Source organism: Paroedura picta, chromosome 5 (assembly GCF_049243985.1).
Source record: "Paroedura picta isolate Pp20150507F chromosome 5, Ppicta_v3.0, whole genome shotgun sequence".
In the NCBI taxonomy this organism is placed as follows: domain Eukaryota; kingdom Metazoa; phylum Chordata; class Lepidosauria; order Squamata; family Gekkonidae; genus Paroedura; species Paroedura picta.
Window position 1 is genome coordinate 27,865,380 of NC_135373.1, and position 15,783 is coordinate 27,881,162.

Sequence of the window (15,783 nt, forward strand, 5' to 3'; positions counted from 1 at the left end):
GGAAAGGACGTGCAGTAATGGGTTTAAAATACAAGTACAACAATATAGGCTAGATATCTGGGGGGGGGGGGAAATTTCACAGTCAAAGTAGTTCAGCAGTGGAATAGGCTGCCTAAGGAGGTGGTCATCTCCCCCTCACTGGCAGTCTTTAAGCAAAGGTTGGATAAAAATTTTTCTTGGATGCTTTAGGATGCTTAGGGCTGATCCTGCGTTGAGCCAGGGGGTTGGCAATAATTTTCATACAAAGAGGTTGAATTAGAGGTTCATGAAATACTCAAAACATTATAGATGTATTGCCACACAGACATATTTTCCTAACCAGTTCACATCTACCTGTTGTCCTGCTGGCTATACCCTGCTGGCTCCCAGGGCAAAGTTCTCAAGGACAAAGGAGATACTATTTCTTCAAAATCTGAAAAAAAATTGTAGTGTTGTAGTTACATGGATACAACAGTGCATCACCAACTCTCTTCATTGTTCTGGTATCTTTCTGGCAGTCAACACCTGACCCCTACTCATTCCCTCTTGAACTCAAACCCCTCTGCAACACACACTGGTCTCCTGGCTCTAACTCTTCACTGTCCACCATCATCAGGGTCCCAAGTTTCCATCAGCTCTCAATGGTGTCCTTCTAGGAGAGGGGGAAGTGACCCCTCTCTTATGTTCATGCTCTCCTCCTTTGTTTTTCAGGAACAAACAACTCCTACTACAACTGTAAGTATTTTTAAATAGAGGGTTACTAGGTCAAAAATAAGGAAGGAGGTGCCAGATTGCTCTGCAAAGAACAGAGCAATGTTCCTAGGAACATCTGCCCCATGGCTGGGAAAAAGTGATCCAGCCACTGAGCCTTGTCAGGGTAATAATTTTAACATCATCAAGAGGAAATGTCAAATGTGCCTAGAAAGACTGGGAGGTATTGTTATGGTTTCAGATGATGACCTTGGCCAAGTAACAAACAGACTTGTTTTTCAAGGCTCAGATTCAGTGAATATCTCAGACAATGAGGACTGAACTCTAGATATGACAACAATCCAATAACTTGAAGGTGGCCAATACTTGCCAAGACCTTACTAGATATTTTCACTTCTTTTAGTACAGAGAGGTTGATTTAGAGGGTCATGAAATACCCAAAACATTATAGATGTATTGCCACATTGACATGTTTTCCTTAGGACTTCACATTTACCCGTTGTCCTGCCTGTATCCTGCTGGCTCCAAAGGCAAAGTTCTCAAGGACAACTGAGATACCATATCTTCAACATTTGAAAAAAATATTAGTAGTTCTGTAGGTACATGGATACAACGGTACATGATCAACCTTCTTCATTCTCCTGCTATCTTTCTGACAGAAAACATCTGACTCCTACTCATTCCCTCTTGAACTCAAACCTCTCTGCCTCACAGGGTTCTCTCTCCGGGTTCTAACTCTTCACTGTCTACCACCATCCTGACCCCAACCTTCTGTCAGCTCTTAATGTTGTCCTTCTCTGAGAGTGGGAAGTTTCCCCTCTCTTATGTTCATGCTCTCCTCCTCTGCTTTTCAGGAACAAACAACTACTCAGTCATGCAACTTTCTGACCTGCCTGGCTGACAATTTCATTTATCAAAACGGTAGATGAACCCACAAGAGGTTCAACCATACTGGACTTAATACTGACCAACAGGCAAGAGTTGGTGGATGAGGTTAAGGAGGTGTGGACCCTAGGGGGAAGTGACCATGTCCTCATAGAATTCCTTTTGAGATGGGGAGCCAAGTAACCTTGTAGCCAGACATGGATGTTGGATTTTCGTAGGGCAAACTTTAATAAACTCAGAGACATGATGAGTGTCATACCATGGACGAGAATGCTGGAAGGCAAGGGAGCATGTGAAGGGTGGGCGCTATTCAAACAACAGCTATTGCATGCTCAATCAATGTCTATCCTAGAAAGAAGAAAACACTACAGGAGCTCTAAAAAGCCTAATTAGATGAACAGAACTTCAAGAGGAACTAAGAAAGACAAGGAAAATATTTAGGAAATGGAAGAAATAACTCTTCACTGTCTACCATCATCAGGGTCCCAAGTTTCCATCAGCTCTCAATGGTGTCCTTCTAGGAGAGGGAGAAGTGACCCCTCTCTTATGTTCATGCTCTCCTCCTTTGTTTTTCAGGAACAAACAACTCCTACTACAACTGTAAGTATTTTTAAATAGAGGGTTACTAGGTAAAAAATAAGGAAGGAAGTGCCAGATTGCTCTGCAAAGAAAAGAGCGATGTTCCTAGGAACATCTGCCCCATGGCTGGGAAAGATTGATCCAGCCAATGAGCCTTGTCAGGGTAATAATTTTAACATCATCAAGAGGAAATGTCAAATGTGCCTAGAAAGACTGGGAAGTATTGTTATGGTTTCAGATGATGACCTTGGCCAAGTAACAAACAGACTTGTTTTTCAAGGCTCAGATTCAGTGAATATCTCAGACAATGAGGACTGAACTCCAGATATGACAACAATCCAATATCACGAATGTGGCCAATGCTTGCCAAGACCTTACTAGATATTTGCACTTCTTTTAGTACAGAGAGGTTGAATTAGAGGATCATGAAATACCCAAAACATTATAGATGTATTGCCACATTGACATGTTTTCCTTAGGACTTCACATTTACCTGTTGTCCTGCTGGCTATACCCTGCTGGCTCCCAAGGCAAAGTTCCCAAGGACAACTGAGATACCATATCTTCAACATTTGAAAAAAATATTAGTAGTTCTGTAGGTACATGGATACAACAGTACATAATCATCCTTCTTCATTCTCCTGATATCTTTCTGACAGAAAATATCTGACTCCTACTCATTCCCTCTTGAACTCAAACCCCTCTGCCTCACAGGGTTCTCTCTCCGGGTTCTAACTCTTCACCCTCTACCACCATCTTGACCTCAACATTCTGTCAGCTCTTAATGTTGTCCTTCTCAGAGAGTGGGAAGTTTCCCCTCTCTTATGTTGTTGTCAATGGTCAATACTCATCAGACTGGAGAGAGGTGAGTAGCAGGGTACCTCAGGGCTCGGTGCTCAGCCCGGTACTTTTTAACTTATTTATTAATGATCTGAGCCTCTTGTGGCGCAGAGTGGTAAGGCAGTGATATGCTGTCTGAATCTGTCTGCCCATGAGGTTGGGAGTTCAATCCCAGCAGCCGGCTCAAGGTTGACTCAGCCTTCCATCCTTCCGAGGTCGGTAAAATGAGTACCCAGCTTGCTGGGGGGTAAACGGTGATGACTGGGGAAGGCACTGGCAAACCACCCCGTATTGAGTCTGCCAAGAAAACGCTAGAGGGCGTCACCCCAAGGGTCAGACATGACTCGGTGCTTGCACAGGGGATACCTTTACCTTTACCTATTAATGATCTAATTAAGGGGATGGAGGTACTACTCATCAAGTTTTCAGATGAAACCAAATTCGGAGGACTGGAAAATTCTCTGGAAGATAGAGACAGAGTTCAATGAGATCTGAACACAATGGGATTCTGCGTTGAGCCAGGGGGTTGATTCTGCGTTGAGCCAGGGGGTTGATTCTGCGTTGAGCCAGGGGGTTGGCAATAATTTTCCTACAGAGAGGCTGAATTAGAGGTTCATGAAATACTCAAAACATTATAGATGTATTGCCACACGGACATATTTTCCTAACCAGTTCACATCTACCTGTTGTCCTGCTGGCTATACCCTGCTGGCTCCCAGGGCAAAGTTCTCAAGGACAAAGGAGATACCATTTCTTCGAAATCTGAAAAACATTTGTAGTGCCGTAGTTACATGGATACAACAGTGCATCACCAACGCTCTTCCTTGTTCTGATATCTTTCTGGCAGTCAACACCTGACCCCTATTCATTCCCTCTTGAACTCAAAACCCTCTGCAACACACACTGGTCTCCTGGCTCTAACTCTTCAATGTCCACCATCATCAGGGTCCCAAGTTTCCATCAGCTCTCAATGGTGTCCTTCTAGGAGAGGGGGAAGTGACCCCTCTCTTATGTTCATGCTCTCCTCTTTGTTTTTCAGGAACAAACAACTCCTACTACAACTGTAAGTATTTTTAAATAGAGGGTTACTAGGTAAAAAATAAGGAAGGAAGTGCCAGATTGCTCTGCAAAGAAAAGAGCGATGTTCCTAGGAACATCTGCCCCATGGCTGGGAAAGAGTGATCCAGCCAATGAGCCTTGTCAGGGTAATAATTTTAACATCATCAAGAGGAAATGTCAAATGTGCCTAGAAAGACTGGGAAGTATTGTTATGGTTTCAGATGATGACCTTGGCCAAGTAACAAACAGACTTGTTTTTCAAGGCTCAGATTCAGTGAATATCTCAGACAATGAGGACTGAACTCCAGATATGACAACAATCCAATATCACGAATGTGGCCAATGCTTGCCAAGACCTTACTAGATATTTGCACTTCTTTTAGTACAGAGAGGTTGAATTAGAGGATCATGAAATACCCAAAACATTATAGATGTATTGCCACATTGACATGTTTTCCTTAGGACTTCACATTTACCTGTTGTCCTGCTGGCTATACCCTGCTGGCTCCCAAGGCAAAGTTCCCAAGGACAACTGAGATACCATATCTTCAACATTTGAAAAAAATATTAGTAGTTCTGTAGGTACATGGATACAACAGTACATAATCATCCTTCTTCATTCTCCTGATATCTTTCTGACAGAAAACATCTGACTCCTACTCATTCCCTCTTGAACTCAAACCCCTCTGCCTCACAGGGTTCTCTCTCCGGGTTCTAACTCTTCACCCTCTACCACCATCTTGACCTCAACATTCTGTCAGCTCTTAATGTTGTCCTTCTCAGAGAGTGGGAAGTTTCCCCTCTCTTATGTTGTTGTCAATGGTCAATACTCATCAGACTGGAGAGAGGTGAGTAGCAGGGTACCTCAGGGCTCGGTGCTCAGCCCGGTACTTTTTAACTTATTTATTAATGATCTAATTAAGGGGATGGAGGTACTACTCATCAAGTTTTCAGATGAAACCAAATTCGGAGGACTGGAAAATTCTCTGGAAGATAGAGACAGAGTTCAATGAGATCTGAACACAATGGGATTCTGCGTTGAGCCAGGGGGTTGATTCTGCGTTGAGCCAGGGGGTTGATTCTGCGTTGAGCCAGGGGGTTGGAAATAATTTTCCTACAGAGAGGCTGAATTAGAGGTTCATGAAATACTCAAAACATTATAGATGTATTGCCACACGGACATATTTTCCTAACCAGTTCACATCTACCTGTTGTCCTGCTGGCTATACCCTGCTGGCTCCCAGGGCAAAGTTCTCAAGGACAAAGGAGATACCATTTCTTCGAAATCTGAAAAACATTTGTAGTGCCGTAGTTACATGGATACAACAGTGCATCACCAACGCTCTTCCTTGTTCTGATATCTTTCTGGCAGTCAACACCTGACCCCTATTCATTCCCTCTTGAACTCAAACCCCTCTGCAACACACACTGGTCTCCTGGCTCTAACTCTTCAATGTCCACCATCATCAGGGTCCCAAGTTTCCATCAGCTCTCAATGGTGTCCTTCTAGGAGAGGGGGAAGTGACCCCTCTCTTATGTTCATGCTCTCCTCTTTGTTTTTCAGGAACAAACAACTCCTACTACAACTGTAAGTATTTTTAAATAGAGGGTTACTACATAAAAAATAAGGAAGGAGGTGCCGGGTTGCTCTGCAAACAACAGAGCAATGTTCCTATGAACATCTGCCCCATGGCTGGGAAAAAGTGATCCAGCCAATGAGCCTTGTCAGGGTAATAATTTTAACATCATCAAGAGGAAATGTCAAAAGTGCCTAGAAAGACTAGGAAGTATTGTTATGGTTTCAGATGATGACCTTGGCCAAGTAACAAACAGACTTGTTTTTCAAGGCTCAGATTCAGTGAATATCTCAGACAATGAGGACTGAACTCCAGATATGACAACAATCCAATATCTTGAAGGTGGCCAATACTTGCCAAGACCTTACTAGATATTTTCACTTCTTTTAGTACAGAGAGGTTGATTTAGAGGGTCATGAAATACCCAAAACATTATAGATGTATTGCCACATTGACATGTTTTCCTTAGGATTTCACATTTACCCGTTGTCCTGCCTGTACCCTGCTGGCTCCAAAGGCAAAGTTCTCAAGGACAACTGAGATACCATATCTTCAACATTTGAAAAAAATATTAGTAGTTCTGTAGGTACATGGATACAACGGTACATGATCAACCTTCTTCATTCTCCTGCTATCTTTCTGACAGAAAACATCTGACTCCTACTCATTCCCTCTTGAACTCAAACCTCTCTGCCTCACAGGGTTCTCTCTCCGGGTTCTAACTCTTCACTGTCTACCACCATCCTGACCCCAACCTTCTGTCAGCTCTTAATGTTGTCCTTCTCGGAGAGTGGGAAGTTTCCCCTCTCTTATGTTCATGCTCTCCTCCTCTGCTTTTCAGGAACAAACAACTACTCAGTCATGCAACTTTCTGACCTGCCTGGCTGACAATTTCATTTATCAAAACGGTAGATGAACCCACAAGAGGTTCAACCATACTGGACTTAATACTGACCAACAGGCAAGAGTTGGTGGATGAGGTTAAGGAGGTGTGGACCCTAGGGGGAAGTGACCATGTCCTCATAGAATTCCTTTTGAGATGGGGAGCCAAGTAACCTTGTAGCCAGACATGGATGTTGGATTTTCGTAGGGCAAACTTTAATAAACTCAGAGACATGATGAGTGTCATACCATGGACGAGAATGCTGGAAGGCAAGGGAGCATGTGAAGGGTGGGCGCTATTCAAACAACAGCTATTGCATGCTCAATCAATGTCTATCCTAGAAAGAAGAAAACACTACAGGAGCTCTAAAAAGCCTAATTAGATGAACAGAACTTCAAGAGGAACTAAGAAAGACAAGGAAAATGTTTAGGAAATGGAAGAAATAACTCTTCACGGTCTACCATCATCAGGGTCCCAAGTTTCCATCAGCTCTCAATGGTGTCCTTCTAGGAGAGGGAGAAGTGACCCCTCTCTTATGTTCATGCTCTCCTCCTTTGTTTTTCAGGAACAAACAACTCCTACTACAACTGTAAGTATTTTTAAATAGAGGGTTACTAGGTAAAAAATAAGGAAGGAAGTGCCAGATTGCTCTGCAAAGAAAAGAGCGATGTTCCTAGGAACATCTGCCCCATGGCTGGGAAAGAGTGATCCAGCCAATGAGCCTTGTCAGGGTAATAATTTTAACATCATCAAGAGGAAATGTCAAATGTGCCTAGAAAGACTGGGAAGTATTGTTATGGTTTCAGATGATGACCTTGGCCAAGTAACAAACAGACTTGTTTTTCAAGGCTCAGATTCAGTGAATATCTCAGACAATGAGGACTGAACTCCAGATATGACAACAATCCAATATCACGAATGTGGCCAATGCTTGCCAAGACCTTACTAGATATTTGCACTTCTTTTAGTACAGAGAGGTTGAATTAGAGGATCATGAAATACCCAAAACATTATAGATGTATTGCCACATTGACATGTTTTCCTTAGGACTTCACATCTACCTGTTGTCCTGCTGGCTATACCCTGCTGGCTCCCAAGGCAAAGTTCCCAAGGACAACTGAGATACCATATCTTCAACATTTGAAAAAAATATTAGTAGTTCTGTAGGTACATGGATACAACAGTACATAATCATCCTTCTTCATTCTCCTGATATCTTTCTGACAGAAAACATCTGACTCCTACTCATTCCCTCTTGAACTCAAACCCCTCTGCCTCACAGGGTTCTCTCTCTGGGTTCTAACTCTTCACCCTCTACCACCATCTTGACCTCAACATTCTGTCAGCTCTTAATGTTGTCCTTCTCAGAGAGTGGGAAGTTTCCCCTCTCTTATGTTGTTGTCAATGGTCAATACTCATCAGACTGGAGAGAGGTGAGTAGCAGGGTACCTCAGGTCTCGGTGCTCAGCCCGGTACTTTTTAACTTATTTATTAATGATCTAATTAAGGGGATGGAGGTACTACTCATCAAGTTTTCAGATGAAACCAAATTCGGAGGACTGGAAAATTCTCTGGAAGATAGAGACAGAGTTCAATGAGATCTGAACACAATGGGATTCTGCGTTGAGCCAGGGGGTTGATTCTGCGTTGAGCCAGGGGGTTGATTCTGCGTTGAGCCAGGGGGTTGGAAATAATTTTCCTACAGAGAGGCTGAATTAGAGGTTCATGAAATACTCAAAACATTATAGATGTATTGCCACACGGACATATTTTCCTAACCAGTTCACATCTACCTGTTGTCCTGCTGGCTATACCCTGCTGGCTCCCAGGGCAAAGTTCTCAAGGACAAAGGAGATACCATTTCTTCGAAATCTGAAAAACATTTGTAGTGCCGTAGTTACATGGATACAACAGTGCATCACCAACGCTCTTCCTTGTTCTGATATCTTTCTGGCAGTCAACACCTGACCCCTATTCATTCCCTCTTGAACTCAAACCCCTCTGCAACACACACTGGTCTCCTGGCTCTAACTCTTCAATGTCCACCATCATCAGGGTCCCAAGTTTCCATCAGCTCTCAATGGTGTCCTTCTAGGAGAGGGGGAAGTGACCCCTCTCTTATGTTCATGCTCTCCTCTTTGTTTTTCAGGAACAAACAACTCCTACTACAACTGTAAGTATTTTTAAATAGAGGGTTACTACATAAAAAATAAGGAAGGAGGTGCCGGGTTGCTCTGCAAACAACAGAGCAATGTTCCTATGAACATCTGCCCCATGGCTGGGAAAAAGTGATCCAGCCAATGAGCCTTGTCAGGGTAATAATTTTAACATCATCAAGAGGAAATGTCAAAAGTGCCTAGAAAGACTAGGAAGTATTGTTATGGTTTCAGATGATGACCTTGGCCAAGTAACAAACAGACTTGTTTTTCAAGGCTCAGATTCAGTGAATATCTCAGACAATGAGGACTGAACTCCAGATATGACAACAATCCAATATCTTGAATGTGGCCAATGCTTGCCAAGACCTTACTAGATATTTGCACTTCTTTTAGTACAGAGAGGTTGATTTAGAGGGTCATGAAATACCCAAAACATTATAGATGTATTGCCACATTGACATGTTTTCCTTAGGACTTCACATTTACCTGTTGTCCTGCTGGCTATACCCTGCTGGCTCCCAAGGCAACATTCTCAAGGACAACTGAGATACCATATCTTCAACATTTGAAAAAAATATTAGTAGTTCTGTAGGTACAAGGATACAACAGTACATCATCAACCTTCTTCATTCTTCTGATATCTTTCTGACAGAAAACATCTGATTCCTACTCATTCCCTCTTGAACTCAAACCTCTCTGCCTCACATGTTTCACTCTCTAGGTTCTAACTCTTCACTCTCTACCACCATCTTGACCTCAACCTTCTGTCAGCTCTTAATGTTTTCCTTCACAGAGAGTGGGAAGTTTCCCCTCTCTTATGTTGTTGTCAATGGTCAATACTCATCAGACTGGAGAAAGGTGAGTAGTGGGGTAACTCAGGGCTCGGTGCTCGGCCCGGTACTTTTTAACATATTTATTAATGATCTAGATGAGGGGATGGAGGGACTACTCATCAAGTTTGCAGATGACGCCAAATTGGGAGGACTGGAAAATACTTTGGAAGATAGAGACAGAGTTCAATGAGTTCTGAACACAATGGGAAAATAGGAACATGAGAACAAGATGCAATTTAATAAAGATAAGTGTAAAGTTCTGCATCTGTGTCAGAAAAATGAAAACATGCCTACTGGATGGGGGATGTGCTTCTAGGTAACACTGTGTGTGAACGAGACCTTGGAGTACTTGTGGATTGTAAACTAAACATGAGCAGGCAGTGCGATGCAGCGGTAAAAAAGGCGAATGAAATTTTGGGTTGTATCAACAGGGGTATCACATCAAAATCACAAGATATCATAGTCCCATTGTATACGGCACCGGACAGACTGCACCTGGAGTACTGTGTGCAGTTCTGGAGGCCTCACTTCAAGAAGGACGTAGATAAAATTGAAACGGTACAGAGGAGAGCGACGAAGATGATCTGGGGCCTAGGGATCAAGCCATATGAAGATAGGTTGTGGTACTTGGAAATGTTCAGCCTAGAGAAAAGGAGGTTGAGAAGGGACATGATAGCCCTCTTTAAGTATTGGAAAGGTTGTCACTTGGAGGAGGGCAGAATGCTGTTTCCGTTGGCTGCAGAGGAAAGGACGTGCATTAATGGGTTTAAACTACAAGTACAACGATATAGGCTAGATATCTGGGGAAAATTTTTTCACAGTCAGAGTAGTCCAGCAGTGGAATAGGCTGCCTAAGGAGGTGGTGAACTCCCCCTCACTGGCAGTCTTCAAGCAAAGGGTGGATACACAATTTTCTTGGATGGTTTAGGATTCTTAGGGCTGATCCTGCGTTGAGCCAGGGGGTTGGCAATATTTTTCATACAGAGAGGTGGAATTAGAGGTTCATGAAATACTCAAATATTATAGATGTATTGTCACACGGATATATTTTCCTAACCAGTTCACATCTACCTGTTGTCCTGCGGGCTCTACCCTGCTGGCTCCCAGGGCAAAGTTCTCAAGGACAAAGAAGATACCATTTCTTTGAAATCTGAAAAACATTTGTAGTGCCGTAGTTACATGGATACAACAGTGTATCACCAACGTTCTTCATTGTTCTGATATCATTCTGGCAGTCAACATATGACTCCTACTCATTCCCTCTTGAACTCAAACCCCTCTGCAACACACACTGGTCTCCTGGCTCTAACTCTTCACTGTCCACCATCATCAGGGTCCCAAGTTTCCATCAGCTCTCAATGGTGTCCTTCTAGGAGAGGGGGAAGTGACCCCTCTCTTATGTTCATGCTCTCCTCCTTTGTTTTTCAGGAACAAACAACTCCTACTACAACTGTAAGTATTTTTAAATAGAGGGTTACAGGGTAAAAAATAAGGAAGGAGTTGCCAGATTGCTCTGCAAAGAACAGAGCGATGTTCCTAGGAACATCTGCCCCATGGCTGGGAAAAAGTGATCCAGCCATTGAGCCTTGTCAGGGTAATAATTTTAACATCATCAAGAGGAAATGTTAAATGTGCCTAGAAAGACTGGGAGGTATTGTTATGGTTTCAGATGATGACCTTGGCCAAGTAACAAACAGACTTGTTTTTCAAGGCTCAGATTCAGTGAATATCTCAGACAATGAGGACTGAACTCCAGATATGACAACAATCCAATATCTTGAATGTGGCCAATGCTTGCCAAGACCTTACTAGATATTTGCATTTCTTTTAGTACAGAGAGGTTGAATTAGAGGGTCATGAAATACCCAAAACATTATAGATGTATTGCCACATTGACATGTTTTCCTTAGGACTTCACATTTACCTGTTGTCCTGCTGGCTATACCCTGCTGGCTCCCAAGGCAAAGATGTCAAGGACAACTGAGATACCATATCTTCAACATTTGAAAAAAATATTAGTAGTTCTGTAGGTACATGGATACAACAGTACATCATCAACCTTCTTCATTCTTCTGATATCTTTCTGACAGAAAACATCTGACTCCTACCCATTCCCTCTTGAACTGAAACCCCTCTGCCTCACAGGGTTCTCTCTCCGGGTTCTAACTCTTCACTGTCTACCGCCATCCTGACCCCAACCTTCTGTCAGCTCTTAATGTTCTCCTTCTCAGAGAGTGGGAAGTTTCCCCTCTCTTATGTTCATGCTCTCCTCCTCTGCTTTTCAGGAACAAACAACTACTCCTCAGTCATGCCACTTTCTGACCTGCCTGGCTGACAATTTCATTTATCAAATGGTAGATGAACCCACAAGAGGTTCAGCCATACTGGACTTAATACTGACCAACAGGCAAGAGTTGGTGGATGAGGTGAAGGAGGTGTGGACCCTAGGGGGAAGTGACCATGTCCTCATAGAATTCCTTTTGAGATGGGGAGCCAAGTAAGCTTGTAGCCAGACACGGATGTTGGATTTTCGTAGGGCAAACTTTAATAAACTCAGAGACATGATGAGTGACATACCATGGACGAGAATGCTGGAAGGCAAGGGAGCATGTGAAGGGTGGGTGCTACTCAAACAAGAGCTATTGCATGCTCAATCAATGTCTATCCCAGAAAGAAGAAAACACTACAAGAGCTCCAAGAGCTTATTTGGATGAACAGAGAACTTCAAGAGGAACTAAGAAAGACAAGGAAAATATTCAGGAAATGGAGGGAAGGACAGAGCTCTTAGGAAGAATACCTACAGGTTACTAGGCACTGTAGATCAATCATTAGAAAGGCCAAAGCTGAGAGTGAGCTAAGATTGGCCAGGGAAACCAATTGTAACAAGAAAAGACTTTTAGTTATGTGAGGAGCAAACATAAAGTAAAGGAGGCAATAGGCCCACTGTTGGGTGCGGATGGACAAACTCTAACGGAGGATGCTGAGAAAGCAGAATGGCTCAGCGCCTATTTTACATCTGTTTTTCCCCACGTCAAAGGGTTTAGGCACATCTAGAGATGGCAGTAGCCAAAGGATAGTGTCTGGGTGGCAGGTTAACATGGATAGAGAGGTTGTCAAGAGGCGTTTAGCTGCACTGGATGAGTTCAAATCCCCTGGGCCAGATGAAATGCACCCGAGATTGCTCAAAAAACTGGAGATGTCCCGGAGGACTGAAAGAGAGCAAACGTCATTCCTATCTTCAAAAAAGGAAGGAAGTGTGACCCGGGAAACTACAGACCAGTGAGTCTGACCTCTGTTGTGGGGAAGATAAAGGAGCAGATCTCAAAGGGAGCGATCTGCAAACATCTGGAGGACAATTTGGTGATCCAAGGAAATCAGTATGGAGTTGTGTCCAACAGCTCCTGTCAGACCAACCTGGTTTCCTTTTTTGAACAAGTAAAAGGTTTGCTGGATAGTGGAAATTCGGTTGATGTTGTTTACTTGGATTTTAGTAAAGCTTTTGATAAGGTTCCCCATGATGTTCTGATGGAAAAGTTGAAGGACTGCAATCTGGATTTTCTGATAGTTAGGTGGATAGGGAATTGGTTAGAGAACCGCACTCAAAGAGCTGTTGTCAAAGGTGTTGCATCAGACTGGAGAGAAGTGAGTAGCGGGGTACCTCAGAGTTCAGTGCTCGGCCCGGTACTTTTTAACATATTTCTCAATGATCTAGATGAGGGGGTGCAGGGACTACTCATCAAGTTTGCAGATGACACCAAATTGGGAGGACTGGCCATTACGCTGGAAGATAGAGACAGAGTTCAACGAGATCTGAACACACTGGAAAAATGGCAAATGAGAACAAGATGCAATTTAATAAAGATAAGTGTAAAGTTCTGCATCTGGGTCAGAAAAATGAAAGGCATGCCTACTGGATGGGGGATACGCTTCTAGGTAACACTGTGTGTGAACAAGACCTTTGGGTACTAGTGGATTGTAAACTAAACATGAGCAGGCAGTGTTATGTAGCGGTAAAAAAGGCGAATGCCATTTTGGGCTGTGTCAACAGGAGCATCACATCAAAATCACAAGATGTCATAGTCCCATTGTATACGGCACTGGTCAGACCACACCTGGAGTACTGTGTGCAGTTCTGGAGGCCTCACTTCAAGTAGGACGTAGATAAAATTGAAATGGTACAGAGGAGAGCGACAAAGATGATCTGGGGCCAAGGGACCAAGCCCTATGCAGATAGGTTGAGGGACTTGGGAATGTTCAGCCTGGAGAAAAGGAGGTTGAGAGGGGACATGATAGCCCTCTTTTGGAAAGGTTGTCACTTGGAGGAGGAGTTGGCAATAATTTTCATACAAAGAGGTTGAATTAGAGGTTCATGAAATACTCAAAACATTATAGATGTATTGCCACACAGACATATTTTCCTAACCAGTTCACATCTACCTGTTGTCCTGCTGGCTATACCCTGCTGGCTCCCAGGGCAAAGTTCTCAAGGACAAAGGAGATACTATTTCTTCAAAATCTGAAAAAAAATTGTAGTGTTGTAGTTACATGGATACAACAGTGCATCACCAACTCTCTTAATTGTTCTGGTATCTTTCTGGCAGTCAACATATGACTCCTACTCATTCCCTCTTGAACTCAAACCCCTCTGCAACACACACTGGTCTCCTGGCTCTAACTCTTCACTGACCACCATCATCAGGGTCCCAAGTTTCCATCAGCTCTCAATGGTGTCCTTCTAGGAGAGGGGGAAGTGACCCCTCTCTTATGTACATGCTCTCCTCCTTTGTTTTTCAGGAACAAACAACTCCTACTACAACTGTAAGTATTTTTAAATAGAGGGTTACAAGGTAAAAAATAAGGAAGGAGGTGCCAGATTGCTCTGCAAAGAACAGAGCGATGTTCCTAGGAACATCTGCCCCAAGGCTGGGAAAAAGTGATCCAGCCACTGAGCCTTGTCAGGGTAATAATTTTAACATCATCAAGAGGAAATGTTAAATGTGCCTAGAAAGACTGGGAGGTATTGTTATGGTTTCAGATGATGACCTTGGCCAAGTAACAAACAGACTTGTTTTTCAAGGGTCAGATTCAGTGAATATCTCAGACAATGAGGACTGAACTCCAGATATGACAACAATCCAATATCTTGAATGTGGCCAATACTTGCCAAGACCTTACTAGATATTTGCACTTTTTTTAGTACAGAGAGGTTGAATTAGAGGATCATGAAATACCCAAAACATTATAGATCTATTGCCACATTGACATGTTTTCCTTAGGACTTCACATTTACCTGTTGTCCTGCTGGCTATACCCTGCTGGCTCCAAAGGCAAAGTTCCCAAGGACAACTGAGATACCATATCTTCAACATTTGAAAAAAATATTAGTACTTCTGTAGGTACATGGATACAACAGTACATCATCAACCTTCTTCATTCTTCTGATATCTTTCTGACAGACAACATCTGACTCCTACTCCTTCCCTCTTGAACTCTAACCTCTCTGCCTCACAGGGTTCTCTCTCCGGGTTCTAACTCTTCACTGTCTACCACCATCCTGACCCCAATCTTCTGGCAGCTCTTAATGCTGTCCTTCTGGGAGAGTGGGAAGTTTCTTTTCTCTTATGTTCATGCTCTCCTCCTCTGCTTTTCAGGAACAAACAAGTACTCCTACTCCAACTGTGAATATTTCTAAAGGGTGTTACTATGTAAAAATAAGGAAGAAGGTGACAGGTTGAAGTTTTGTCTGAAGGCAGTGAACAGTGAACAGGGTTTATTTTTTGTGCAAAGCACAGAGTGATGATACTATGAGCATCTGCCCCATGGCTAGATAGAAAGGGGACCACACACTGAACTTGCCAATGAAGCTTGTCAGCTATGGAAATTATTGTAAACTCATTGAGAGATTGGGACATAGTGATATAGGAGCAGATGGTGACTTCATCCAAGTTCAAACCAGCTTGTTCTTTAAGGGTCAGATTCAGTGTATATTTCAGACAATGAGGACACAGTCCCAGTTATGACTGCATTTTAATTCCATCAATTTGACCAATGTTTTTTTTGCTGTCCTCTTTCCCCTCCATTCTGGAGGCTGCTGGGAAAACCAGATGCAGCAAACTCAGATGTTCTGCCAGCTCAATGTTGGCCTTCTGGGAGAGAGGGAAGTTCCCCCTCTCTTATGTTCATATTATCCTCCTGTTTTTCAGGAACCTCCTACTACTACACCTACTCCAACTGTGAGTATTTCTAATATGGGTGTTGTTGTTGTTGTTGCTGGTGCG

General features: G+C 43.0%; 1 long non-coding RNA gene across 1 annotated transcript; it reads left to right on the plus strand.

The window, feature by feature from the left end:
• Window positions 1-2,151: 2,151 nt before the first annotated feature.
• Window positions 2,152-15,739, plus strand: LOC143836990 (uncharacterized). Its single transcript, XR_013230878.1, has 4 exons — window positions 2,152-2,175; window positions 8,663-8,686; window positions 14,300-14,323; window positions 15,709-15,739. It is a non-coding gene; the product is annotated as an uncharacterized LOC143836990 (long non-coding RNA).
• The last annotated feature ends 44 nt before the right edge of the window (window positions 15,740-15,783 follow it).